The 14,090-nt window shown below is 39.0% G+C and overlaps 1 long non-coding RNA gene across 1 annotated transcript in view; it reads right to left on the reverse strand.

The window, feature by feature from the left end:
• Positions 1-1,041: 1,041 nt before the first annotated feature.
• LOC113260925 (uncharacterized) overlaps positions 1,042-14,090 on the reverse strand; it is a 106,292-nt gene continuing 93,243 nt past the window's right edge. Inside the window, exons 4-5 of the long non-coding RNA XR_003318153.4 lie at positions 1,677-1,795; positions 1,042-1,349 (exon numbers count right to left, since the gene is read on the reverse strand). This is a non-coding gene — a long non-coding RNA (uncharacterized LOC113260925). The remainder of the gene's footprint in view (positions 1,350-1,676; positions 1,796-14,090) is intronic.

Genomic DNA, 14,090 nt, shown 5'->3' on the forward strand with positions numbered 1-14,090 from the left:
TCCAACCTGATCATATGGTTGGTTCTCCTGGAAAGTACCCCCCAACCTTAGGTGCTTTCCAGAAGTCATCTCATTAACATAAGACACCTTTGTCACTCTCAACACTTAGGAAATGCCTAGGGTTTGGGGAACTGTGAGCCAGGAACTGTTGACAGAAACCAAATATATATGAGAAATACAGTAGTCCTCCTTTATTCGAGGGGATACATCCCAAGCCCCCTAGTGGATACCTGAAACTGCAGATAGCAGAGAATCCCATACACACTGTATTTTTTCCTACACATACATACCTATGATAAAGTTTAACTTATAAAATAGGCACACAAAGAGATTAACAACAATAATAATAGAATAGAACAATTATAAAAATAGACCATAATGAAAGTTACATGACTGTGGCTTCTCTCTCTCAAAATTTCTTATTGTACTGTACTCACCTTCCTTCTTGGGATAATGCGAGATGATAAAATGCCTACGTGATGAGGTGAAGTGAGGGGAATGAGGTAGGCGCTGTGACGTAGCATTAGGCTCCCAGCGAACTTCTGATAACACGTCAGAAGGAGCATCATTCGCTTCTGGACCACGGCTGACCTCAGGTAACAAACTGCAGGAGGCAAAACTGCAGAAAAGGGGGACTCCTGTATATTTTGGTCATCGAAATGACCCAACATATATTTCTTATAAATCACAGTCTCACAGAGTGTGTCCTCCCAAAATTCATACGTCAAATTCTTACCCCTAAAAGTGATGGTATTAGGAGGTGGGGCCTTTGGAAGGTGATTAGTGCCTTATAAAAAGGGCTCCTGAGGATACAAGAAATCTGTAACCCGAAAGAGAGCCCTCACCTGACATGCCAGCCCTGATTTCAGACTTCTGGCCTCTAGAACTCTGAGAAATAAATTTCTATTATCCATAAGCCACTCAGTCTGTGGTATTTTGTTACAGCTGCCCAAACGGACAAGACATTAGTATTTCAAAATTATTATCTTATTCAGTGTTCACCACACCTCTGAGAAGAATGAAAAAGAAAAAAAAAAGCACTCCAGGTTTGTATTTATTGGACAACATAAGAGATAATAAAATGTACAATATCTCTTTTTAATCACTGCACATGAAATGAACAAAGCAAAGACCATGGAAAATGCAACATACAATTACGTAGGTATATTTCTTAACGTTTGTGAAGCAACTTAGATGCATTTCTCCCTGGTGAAATTCAGTGCCTCCTTATGGAGCATTCTCATTATCTAGCCTTTCCCACGTCTGTAAATTTCTTTGTGGACACCCGCAGGTAATGGTAATACACTGGGTCCTACTTCTCAAATGACCTTGATTGTAGCCTCCCAAATCTGAAAATAGAAATTTAAACAAGTTTCACCACATTGAATACTTATGCCTTATATATCACACAATATGTTCTATTTTTTAAAAGTTAGCATTTTAAGTTGTAAAATTCAAATAAATTTTACCAGATTCTATGACATCTGATGATTAGAGATTAGCTATCTGGAATATTTAACAATAAAAATTCCCAAAATCCATTAACTTCTTAACAGCTTAAGAAGCTAAAATTCAGGATGTTCTCACTGGGGAAAATATCATGTGAAGTTTCTTCTCAATTAACTCGTTTTAGATATGTCCACAAAGCACCTGAAACTGGCCACTGTGTCCAGTACCTGCTTTGTTTCTGACCTTCGTCTTGAGGGAGTGGCTCAGACTCATGAGCAGATTGGGGTTTTGTCCTCTTCCACACAGGCTCCTACATAGCTGCTTGGCATGTCACCCCTTCTCGGTTCTGCATGGGAGAAGATGAGAACTCAATTAAAATCTTAATATTACCATAAAACAGTAAAGCCAGCATTCCAAATCCTAAAATGGTATCTTATTTCACTGGAATTTTAATTACCTTTTAACAACTAATTCCTGAAAACTTGCTTGAATTTTAGAGACTTGAAATTTTAGACAGCTAGATTTATGGCTTGGTTTAAAGATACATAAAATGGAATACATTTTCCAAAGTATCTTCCTTCTCAAATTCTTTAGAAACTAAGAGACTGTATGTACATTGTCTCAGGCAGCAACCTGCTCAGAACCAGGATCTTAATGCAAGACTTAACCTTTACAAAGCATCTTACGTACTTCATTTTTCCTTCGACCATGGGGGAAAAAGTGCTCGAGTTATTTGCTGAGCTCCCTCTTCGTGACAGGCATTGTGCTAGATGTTGAATATACATTATACCATTTAGTCTGCTCAATAACTTCATGCAAAAGTCATATTTTCCCATTTAAAAAGAAGCAAATTAAAAAAAAAAAAGCAAATTAAATTCCAAAAGGTTAACTAAAATAGCTGAGTCACCCTGGAAGTAACGTCTTCATGGAGACTCGAACTCAGAGCTGTACTTCAATTGCTGTGTTTTCCCTCCAGCATCACACAGTTCAAGGAGGTAGACAGACTGTTAAGCCAAGAAGCCTGCTGCAAACCTTTCACCAACCTTGAATTAAACATAGCATTTCATTCCACTATAAACATGGACCAGTAGTCACTAGTAGCCTCAGGTATTCAGCTAATTGTAACTTCACCTCCATAGAAATCTCAGATATTTTAATACCACAATATAATTGTTGCAGATACCTTAAAATATTATTTGTGCTCATCACTACTATGAAGTTATGAAATCATCAAGTCTGTGCACTAGTTCTTGTTTTTAATTCATTAATAAAGCATATATTACAAATTTTAAAAAATTTTGATGAATGTCTTTCAGTAGTATTGATTTTCTTCGAAATTATAAGTGTTTGATTTTATGCATTAAAAATACCATGCCAGGGGCATCTGACTCTTAGTTTTGGCTCAGGTCACGATCTCAGAGTCGTGAGATGGACCCCCATGATGGGCTCTGTGCTCAGCGAGGAGTCTGCTTGAGATTCTCTCCTCCTCCCCCTCTGCCCCTCCTGCTCATTTGTGCTCCCTCTCTCCTTCTCAAATAAATAAATCCTAAAAAAAAAATAAAAATACTATTTTGTCAAGGGACCAACCCAAAGACTTCACAAGACTGCCCCAAAGTTCAAGGCACTAGTAAGATTAAGAACACCTATCAAAGCCGTATAACTAGAAATATCTGAATAAGTAATGACATACAAATTGGTTTTGTTTATTGTATTTTGACTGAACTGAGACATCAATTCTACTAATCAATAATCCCCAAACTGGGCATCTTTCTCGCATATTTCTCGCATAATTTCTCATAATATATACTCCATGAAAGGATCTCTTTTGGTTAACTTAGCAAATCAGCCTTTCACACCTGCATCGTCAGAAAAAACTCAATTGCTCTCTGCTACTCCACCTGTTCCTAGATACCTTACCTTACACAAGGCAGGTCTGCAATGGGATGTCAGGGACACCAGGAAAGATTGTGCTCCCTCCTCCCTTCCCCATCCACCAGATTTATGCTAATTATGGATGCCTGTAATCTCTTTAGGAATTTAGGGTTAGGAGAGCCCCTTCAAAAAATGTTTGTATATTATTAGAGGTCAGAGTTCATAGTCAACTGCCCAAATTAGGAGGATAATAAACATTCACACAAAGGCATAAAAAATACACTGTTTCCCCAAGGAAAGTTTTAATAGGAGAACTACGCAATCAGCAAGAAGCATCAAGAAGGGAGGGAAAAGAGCACAGCAAGAGGAATAAGGCACCAATGTCTCTCTCACAAGTTTGCCCTAAACTTTAATGATCCACTTAGTTTTAGTTACAATTTCTAGTTCCTCAGTGTCCCATTTGCCAAACAGGAATCGTAATATGTGCTTGCCACTCATCCACTGGCTGTGTGGTGAACACTACCAGCCTCCTGGGCATCAAATGCTTTGCAGTCAGTCAAGCAAATGTCACATACCACCGTAAGTGATGGCAAACCCGTCTCTTCCTTATGTTGGATGTCACCATGGCCTGTCGTTTCGTGCTAATAATGTCGTTCTTCAATCTCTAGGCTTCCCACAACACAGGAAGATTGCAATTATGTGTGTTTTTAGGCTGACTCATTTTCTAATGGTAACGATCAGTATTTAAGTTAATTAGGAAGATTCTTTTGATGTCCTTTATTTCAGTCACAATTAGTCTCCTGCTATATGTTTGTTTGTTTGTTTGTTTGTTTGTTTGTTTGTTTGTTTGTTTTAAATAAATTCCCAGCAGTGATGGGAGGAGAGGGAATCATTTTACTACCCTCAACTTCATCTGCTTTCAGAGAATTGCTCATCATCTCGCTATTTTGTGCTTGAAGAGCCTAAACAGAGCTTGAGTTACTCTGAGCTGCCTCTGATAATGGAATTCTGAATCCAGGTCCAGATGGGTACTTGATATGAGAAAGGTCAAAAGTCCCAGAATGCTCTCTCTCTTTTAGGTCAATTCCCTGTTTCCACCAAGTCCCTATTAAAATTCAACTTGAATTTCCAGACTCTAGCACCTTGGCACAGATAACTTAAGCTATTAGCCAACTTCAGAGAACAAGGCCCTGAGGGAATGGACAAAGAGGTGGGTAAAATTAGATGTTATGCAAAGCCTGCAGATTCTGCTGGAGAAGTGTGAGGGGAGGGGTGCTCCTCAGAGAAGAGCAGGGATAGGAGGACCCTACAAAGGTCTGCAAAAGAGGTAAGCCCTCCCAAAGAAAGTCTTCAGCACTTTAATTAACCACTGGCTTTTTAATCAAATGACTGCTGCTCCACAGCTTGAAACAAGGAAACTTAGAACATTAGCCTCCAGATGAATGTTTTTTTCTAACACGTGACAGTGGCGGAGTTAGGGGCTGTCATTGGCAGCCTGGACAAGGAGGATAAGTACAGTGGCAAAAGGTAAGGTCAGACTATTCACAGGTTCTCCAGGATGGCCTGTGACTGGAATTCATTCAGTCATTCAGTCAACATTTAAGGCAAATCCATTCAAGCTTCAGAGAATCCTAAGGCGTGATCCTTCCCCTGAAGGTGCTCACCATCTGGGGTGGGAATGAAACGTTCCGACCACCACAGACACTGACAGAGCTGTGGTGAGACTGTGTGAGGGAGATGTCATAGAGCATGTAAATGGGGCTCACCAAAAGCACGCCTCTGAGCCCTCAGCAGGAAGTTCCATTTCTATTTAAAGATAACACCGCAGATGGAGATCGCTATCTTGTGTGTGCAGATGTGGCTGACAAAAAAATAAATAAATAAACAACCCCCTCTTCATTGCCTGTACGTGAAGACTGACATTTGGTTTATAGCTGCAGAAATGACTTGCTATTTCAGATGTCAGGGGGTTCCATTACTCTACTTCACACACAATTACGTACTGCTCCAGCATAAACACACCCCACCACCCCCACCCCCACGTTGCTAAAGCTGTGAACATCCCTCCATCTGCAGTTTGCTGATCTTTCAGAGTTCCAAGCCACAGAGCTATCACCTCCCTGAACTGAGTATCTTCTTTCTCTTCTTTGCTTGGTGAAATCCAATTCATCCTTCAAAACCCAGTTGAGCCATGACTGCCACTGTGACGCCTCTATCACTAGAAGTCATTCCTCCTCAGTCACCACATTTGCTTATCTCCACTGCAGCACTGATAAAGCATTCAGTTATGTTGTTTCTTCATGCACTTATCCCTCCAAAGAGTAATCATTATTTTTCAAGCATTTAGAACGGTTCCTGACAAGCCCAAATGTCCATCGACTGATGAATGGATAAAGAACACAATGGAATAATACTGTGCCATCAAAAAGAAGGAAATCTTGCCATTTGCAATGAAGTGGCTGGAGCTACACTGTATTACGCTAAGTGAAACAAGTCAGTCAGAGAAAGCCAATTGCCATATGATTTCACTCATGTGTGGAATTTAAGAAACAAGACAGAGCAACATATGGAAATGGGGGAAAAAAGAAAAGGGGAGAGGGAAACAAACCATAAGAGACTCTTCAGGAAAGAAAACAAACTGACAGTCGATTGAGGGGGGTGGGTGGGCGATGGGCTACATGAGTGATGGGTATTAAGGAGGGCACTTGTTGTGATGAGCACTGGGTGTTAAATGTAAGTGATGAATCACTAAATTCTACTCTTGAAACCAATATTGCATTATAGGCTAACTAACTAGATTTTAAATAAAAATTTGAAAAAAAATATGGTTCCTGACAAATAAATCACTGATGAATTAATGAAGAAATTAATAGCCTACTCCTTTGATAAAATTGTGTTTTGGGGTGTCTGGTTGGCTCAGTCGGTTAAGCGTCCAACTCTTGATTTCAGCTCAGGTCATGATCTCTCAAGGTCATGAGATCGAGCCCCGTGTTGGACTCCAAGCTCAGCAGGGAGTCTGCTTGAGACTCTCCCTCCCTCTCCTTTTGCCTCACTCCCTCTCCCTCATGCTTTCTCGTGCTCTCCTTCTCTCTAAAATAAATAAACAAATCTTTTTTAAAAAATGTTTTTTAGCAAGCATTAATTTAGTGCTGCCATACCAACTGTATGACAACATATTTGGATGACCTAAACTTGCCATTTGAAGCCACCGTTGTAGCTCAGAGATGAAGCTGAAGTAAAGGATACGAGATTGGGTACATATCTGTTACTTGAAAAAGCCTCAGAGTTCTTAGAAAAAATAAGACAGAGCTTCTCCTCTACAGACCTCCAGTTTGTTCTATAACTTGATTTAATCATGGTCACAGACCCAATCTCAAAGACAGAGCAAGGCCACTCCGAGCTTGATTCAGGTCAATGAGAACAGCATTAGTAACAGCCCTCATCACCTCTAACTTGCACCAGTCACTACCCCGAAGCAAGAGAGAAGTTCAAGTCTTCATTGGTCCTTGCCAAACATTACGGAACACTCCAAACCCCACCCCTGCACTCCATCATTATCTGGTGGAATCCTAAGCACTTACACTTGGAAAGGATCTGGCAATCACCTGTTCTGACTCACCCACCAAAGTAGGAACCTTCACTATTCCATTTAGAGCAGATGGTTGCCAACATCTGCTTAAAAACGTCTACAGCCAAGAAGCTCCTTACTCTGTGAGGTATCTATGAAACTCTCTGAGCAACTGTAGAGATTAATGAGTAAATACCCATAAAGCACGTAGTACCTGGCACACAGTAATTGCTCAGTACACGTTATTGACATTTTTTATCATTATCAACTCTCAAACACTTTTTATTTTGCAGACAATCCCTTAAGATAAAAAACAATGTACAAGTGAGCAAAACATTATGTCTAGTACACTTCAGTTTATATGAAACATAAAGAAACTACATAAATGTATGATGATGTGTGTGAGTGTGTATGGGTCACCATGCTTACAAAGCTTCCTGAAGGAATCCCCAGCTGCCACTGCAAATGAGGCCCATTGTGAGAAACCAAATGTCCACGTCAAAGATTCTGTCTCCAGTCCTTTGATGCCAGAAAGGTGCTGGGCTCTGAGCCAAAGGTGAGATGAAAAGCCCTCCCCCAGTTTTATGCTATACATTGTCAGCTGGACCTTGAAGCAATATGGCTACATCCAGAGCCCTAGAGAATTCATCACTCATCTAAGCTGATTCAAGACACGGGGCAAGGTGTCATCCTCCTATCTCCAACCTTTCGAAAGCTCAGCTACTAAGTTCATTTGGAGAAAATGAAGACACACAAAATATTTTCACAAGAGTAAGTGACTATTTCTGTATCGGTAAATTTAGAAATTATCTAAAGGCACCACGTTCAGAGATACAGCTCTGGCTAGAACATAAACACCTTTCAACACTGTCACATAGAGCAGTTTAGTTACTGAGAGCCATAACTCTCAAACATACACTTTTCTAATTATGGACAAAGCTCTGTAATTATAAAACCAACTACCCCAGTCCTGTGGTTTCCCTAACAAAAGAACTCTTTCTGCTTAAGGTGTATTCAAGTCTCCAGCTCAAGCAGACACACCTGCAACTTTGAAATGACAGGTTGGTTTTGCCCTCACCTTCTGCCATTGCCAATCAGACCTAAACTTTGAGATTGAAGGTTCAAGTTTCAGTCAGAACTTATATCCTGGGTATTTATGTTCTCTTTCCCAGGAATTTCTGCAAGAAGCTCATGACCTGGAAATGGGATCTTAGCTTGATCATTCAGTCTTCTAAAATTTACTCATTAGTTCATTAAATAACATTTTGAGTACTTGTTTTGCACGAACCATATACTCTTTACTACTGCGTTCCCCTGGATGTGTTTCAATTTATAGAATACCTCTATGAAATGTGGGAAATCATCATGAATAGTTCTCTTCCTGCCAAGTCCATTAATGTTCTATTTGGCCTATGTTTCATGACCATGAGATTTTTTCTGAATTTGAGATAGAAATCAATGCAAAGGTGCAATATGTCCAGTATATTACTGTTATGTAAGAGGAAAAGACTACACATAAGCATATGCTCATATAGACATGAAATACTTCTGGAAGGAATGGTGTTAGTGAGGCCTCTGTGGGAAGAAAGTAGGTAACATAGGGATAGGGTAAAATCCTAGGTGATAAGACAAAAACAAAGTAAAATCCTGTTTCTGTCCTTGGAGTCTGAAGAAGCAAATATTGAAAAGCAAGTACATGCTTATCATTGTATGTTCTATACTTTTTTGATCTTGAACTATAGCCATGTGTGGAGCTTTCAAAAAACCATAAACGTTACACAACACTGACATAATCTCAGGTTTAGAGTTAACTTTTTAATAAAAAAATTCTGAGGTCAGCTCTTTCTTGACATAGGGATTCTTAGATTTTTTTTTTTTTTTTTTTTTTGGTCTCCTATCAGTAACAAGTCCTATCTCCAGCCCACCAGAGAAATTACCAGCTTTTCACTTACAGTAAATAACTGAGTATATTACTTTCCTATTGTCAATGTAAAAAAATACCACAATGTCTTAAAACAATGCAAATTTATTATCTCACAGGTCAGAAGTCTGGCAGGGGTTTCATGGGGCAAAAATCAAAATGTAGCAGGGTTGCAATTCTTTCTTGAGGTTCTAGAGGAAGAATCCACTTCTTTGTCCTTCCCGGGTTCTGGAAGGTACCCAAAATTGTAGGCTTGTGACCCCTTCCATCTGTAAAGCCTGCAATGGTGTTGGTCAAATCTTTCTCATATTTCGTGACTCTAATGTGGACTCTTCTGACTCCCAATTCCACTTTTAAGAACCCTTATGATTACATTGGGCCCAGCCAAATCATTCAGGATAATCTCCCAATTTTAAGGTCAGCTCATTAGAAATCTTGATTCCATCTGCAACTTTAATTCCCCTGTGCCACGTAACAACATTCCTATAGGCTCCAACATGAGGACACAGACGTCTTTGGGTGGCCACTATTCTGCCTACCACAGTCAATAGGTTACATACATACATACATACAGTTTCTGAAGAGATAGATCCTCTTCCATGGGATGGCATTTTATGTTATAAAATGTAACATTTAAAATCCTTGTCTGAAACAGGTGCCTTTGGATTCCTTTGGCACTGTTGGGAGCCCTTCCAAGACAAATGAGGAAGTAGTTGAGATAGTCTGTTAATATATGCTCTGCAACGTGACTTCCTGGTTTCAAATCCCAAGTCTACCACTTAAATCGTGTGACTCGTGCCTCAGTTTTCTCATTCATAGAATGAAGTTAGTATTAATACCTATATCATAGTGTTGTAAGGCTTAAACCAGTTACTGCCATTTAGAACAGTGCCAGCACATAATAAGTACTCGATACATTTACTTAGTTTGACTTGATTCACACCTTGCATGGCTCAGAGTGCTCACAAAGGAATCCCTCCCGAGACCCAGAAATGGTCAGCCCCAAAGCAAAAATCCTGTCTCTGTCCTAGGAGCATTGAGAAGAAAATATTGATGCTGTTTTAAAATCCACCTTGCTATCTAGTCGTTTTTTTGCTTTTTCCTTTTGATTTTAAAAAGGAAAGTTAAAATAACAACCTGTCCGATAGAATATCAGGTAAGAACCTGGTGAGCCTACTGGTTTCTGCTATGGGTTACATGGATTGAGCTAAACAGTCTTTGCCCTCAAGGAAATTGCCACACAATGGGTAGGTAGAACAAACAAAGATAGAACATAATTAAACAAATTTAAAAAGTTAATTTCTACAGCCCCAGATAAGTTGAATCTAATAAAGCAAAGGGAGTGGCTCTCCATTTTGTTCTGTTTGCCCCCCAATGTCCCAAATCTAAAAGGTCTGTATAGCAATTCTCATTGCTAACACCAAGGAAACAGAACACAGCATCAATCAAGGTACCTACTTTGGAACTGTAACCACACAATTGGACCAAACTACCTTTCATCAGTCTTTCAGTAAATTTTTCCTCTAGTTTCTAGGGACTGTTTCTAGGAAATAGCTAAAAAGATAGCTAATTCATCTCCCTGGACTCATTATGCTAAAGGATTATCCAATGCACAAAGCTCAAAGACAACTGCAAGAGCACATGGTATCTTAGTTCAACAACTAAGCACTGTTTAAAACATAAAGATTATACTGAAAATCCTTTGGAGTTTTACTATTAGAATGTTGTAACAGCCTATCCTCATTCCTACAAAATTACTGCCAAATTGGAATCAGTAAATCTCTATTTATTCTCCTTTCAAGTACTTTGGCAGCCACTCCAGCATATAATTTAAAGCACTAAGAAAACTGATGATACCTGAATGTCAACACCATGGAAAAGGAGGGCATACTTGCTGTTCTGTACTTCATCATGCTCGCCAAATGAAATTCAATTTTATGTTATCAAATACAGCGATTTTTCTCAATGTGATAAGCTCCATAACTAATGATCTAAGAAGAAATTAAATACTGCCTGCTAAGCTTACTACTACAATCTGATTAAATCCAGTCTTCAGCCAATCTCTAATTTTCATTATCCCTATGAAAATGTTCTGGACTAGCAGTCTTTAAAGTTTTCTGTAAGCGAGATGGAATTTCCTTTGATGTGAATAATAAAGCCAGAGTCTACAAAACAAACGTTTAGTAAATTTGTCTATAGCTCCCATTTAAAAATATGAAAGTTATAGAGCATGTTAGTTGGTAATGTCACATTTCTCGGGATTTGTTATATCAGATTATAAGTACCTTTTCTGAAAGCTTTTTATTTTTTATTTTTATTATTATTTTTAAGTAGGCTCCACCCCCAGCATGGAGCCCAATGCAGGGCTTGAAATCATGACCCTGAGATCAAGAGTCAGACGCCTAACCAACTAAGCCACCCAGGTGCCCCAGATTATAAGCATTTTTAACTGAGAGACGTTTTTCCTCTTGGCTCAGAAATTGTCCAACTCTACAGGTTCAGTGAGGAGAGAAGCAAAGCTTTATCAGAGGCTGAGGGCCTAAACCAAATGAGATACTGTGTAACCACAGCAGAAGCCCTCATTCTGACTGGTTTTTTGGTTGTTTTTTGGTTTTGGGGGGTTTTTTTGGCGGTGGGCGGGGGGGGTCAACTTCTTTGGTCAAAATGAGTTTTTGATGAAACAAAAAAAAATAACACCTGAATTTTTGCATTCATTCAAGAAACATTAAACATCACCCACTAAGCGTCAGTCACTATTCTAAGAAATAGGGATACATACCTAAGGGACATGGCGAAGGGGAGGCATTATTGGGGTTCCAAATATTGGGCAATGGCTACCAATGGGTGCTTGAGAGCAGCTGAAATGTCTGTTAAAGAAAAGAAGTGCTGTATTCTGGACGTAGGGCCCAGCCAACTAATTTTTTAAAAGACAGAAAAATGGTTCAAAGAACTGTTAAAAATAATTACAAATTAATAAAAAAAAATTCAAAGACAAGGCAAAGATGCATAGCATACAAGACAAGCCCAAGAAGAAAGTGGTCAGCAAATAACAAAAAATAAAGAATGATCAGGCACAAAGAAACCCAGAGTACAAACTTCTAGTGATGAATGAGAATCTTTGGAAAAAAGTAAATCTGATGACTTTGAGTATGTCAGTCTCATCTGTGTTTATAAAAAGGAAAAAAAATGATGAACTTGGGATTGTTTCCCCTCATATTGCAATCAATAGAAACTTCCTTTTCGCAACGAGACTTTAAACAATTAGGGAAACATTTTGGTTTCCAGCTAATGGATTTAATACTGATTGCCATTTCAGGAAAAGCACTTCATCCAATTGTAGACATGCCAAAGGTGGAAGAGAGGGGAGCAGAAGAAGCATAAACTGTACTAAAGGCCCTCACAGCTGGCTTTGAGTCACTGAGAAAATAATATCCTTCCTCTAATAATCCCTTAAAGACTTGGATTTGCTTTCGTTCAGGATGAGAATGTGCTGGCCTAAGAACAACCGTTGTTTCAGCACTCGAGCATCAGGGAGCTAGATGTTCTATTTATTGTACCGATGCCAGGCATTCCTAAGTAATATGTGAGCCGACCTTGAGAAAATATACATAGAGCGGAGGTTCAAATACTTAGATACCAGTTTCTAGTTAATAGTGTATTCAAACCTCCCACATTTTTTCCTTCTGCTCATCATCCTAGGGTCTCTAAATATTTTCTTATTCCCTCGCTCTTCACCAGAGAGCAAAGGTGGGCAGAGAAAGGACATGTACCTTGGCCACAGACATCTTGAGTACCATAAGTAATCTCTAAGTTTGGAGCCTGCTTTTCCAGAATTAACTGTCACATCTGCTTCCACCAGTGCCATATTATTTTAAATATATTGAATTTATGGTTTTGTTTTATGTACGCATTGATACTTCAATCGACCTACAAACGTGAGTATATAAAAATTTGCTATAAATACTGATGTTAATATGATATAGGAGGATGATAATTAAGATTGGATTAAATATAATGGATTATATTTATGGATTAAAAATAATTGGCATTGAACCAATAAGGCACATTCATGCATTACATATTTGCTAAGCTAATTTCTTGTTTAGTTCCTTAACATAATATTCAAGTGCTCTCTCGATTTTGTGTTATTGGATTTTGCCATTTACTATGTGAATAAACTGTACTTTTAATTGTAGTATAAGATCTTCTGTAGTGTGATATTGAAAGTTTTGAAAAGCAACATGTAATATACAATTCCCTTTTAGGATATTCTATCAATTAGGAATAGTTTTAGCTGCAAGTAACAGAAAACTTGACTAGTGGGCTTAAGCCACGAGGACATTACTTAATCAAAAGACCAGAGAAAAGCCATCCCAATGTTGAATCAATGGCTCAATGATGTCATCAAGGATGCAGGCTCCTTTAAATTTTCTGTTCAACCATCCTTGGTATGCATTTAATATTTTTCCTTGAGGTATAAGATAACAGTCAAAGCATCCTGTTCTCATATGACATCATAAAACAGTAGGACTTTCTCAATGTATTACTTAAAGATTATTTTCCAGAACAGGTTCATATGCTCATTCAAACAAGTCACTGGCAAGGAACAACAAGACTGTCATAATTGCTTTACACCAAATGTGACTTACACCCAGGGGCAGGGTACATTGACATGGAAGGGAAGCCACCAATGGAGTCTGCCCCATGTGTGGCCCCTCTGAAGCCAAGCATATAATGGAGATCCTTCCATGCAACTAAATGGTGACATTCTGAGTCTTGCACACTAGAATCAAAGCTGAAAAGATGCTTATTGGCTTTGGCATTGGAGAGTCCCCATTGATTTATCTCCAAGTCAACAGATCCTCTCCTGAATGGGGAGGCAACCCCTCTAATGTCAATAGTAAGAAACAAGTGCCGCTGTCCACTATCCCCAGCTGGGATTTGGCAACGATGAGAGAAGCAAAGAGATAAGGAGTGAAGAGCATCTTCATTTTTGCAGATGGAAACTGAAAAAAATTATGAAGTCTAAGGTCTAAAAGTTTCACCAATAACCTGAGATAACATTTTCTTCTACTAACTGTCCTGGGAAGACTACAGGAGCTCTGAAGTAGGGGTCAGCACACTGCTGCAACTCCAAGATCAAAGAGCATAGGAACAACATCTACGCTCATCACCATAAATCATCTTCGTGACATTAAGTCTCTTGTAAAATAAGAAGTAAGGGGTCAAATTTCTGGGTTAAACAAGGGCCCCTACTAAACATACATATATTGCAAAGTA

This window comes from Ursus arctos, unplaced genomic scaffold (assembly GCF_023065955.2).
Source record: "Ursus arctos isolate Adak ecotype North America unplaced genomic scaffold, UrsArc2.0 scaffold_15, whole genome shotgun sequence".
Lineage (NCBI taxonomy): Eukaryota > Metazoa > Chordata > Mammalia > Carnivora > Ursidae > Ursus > Ursus arctos.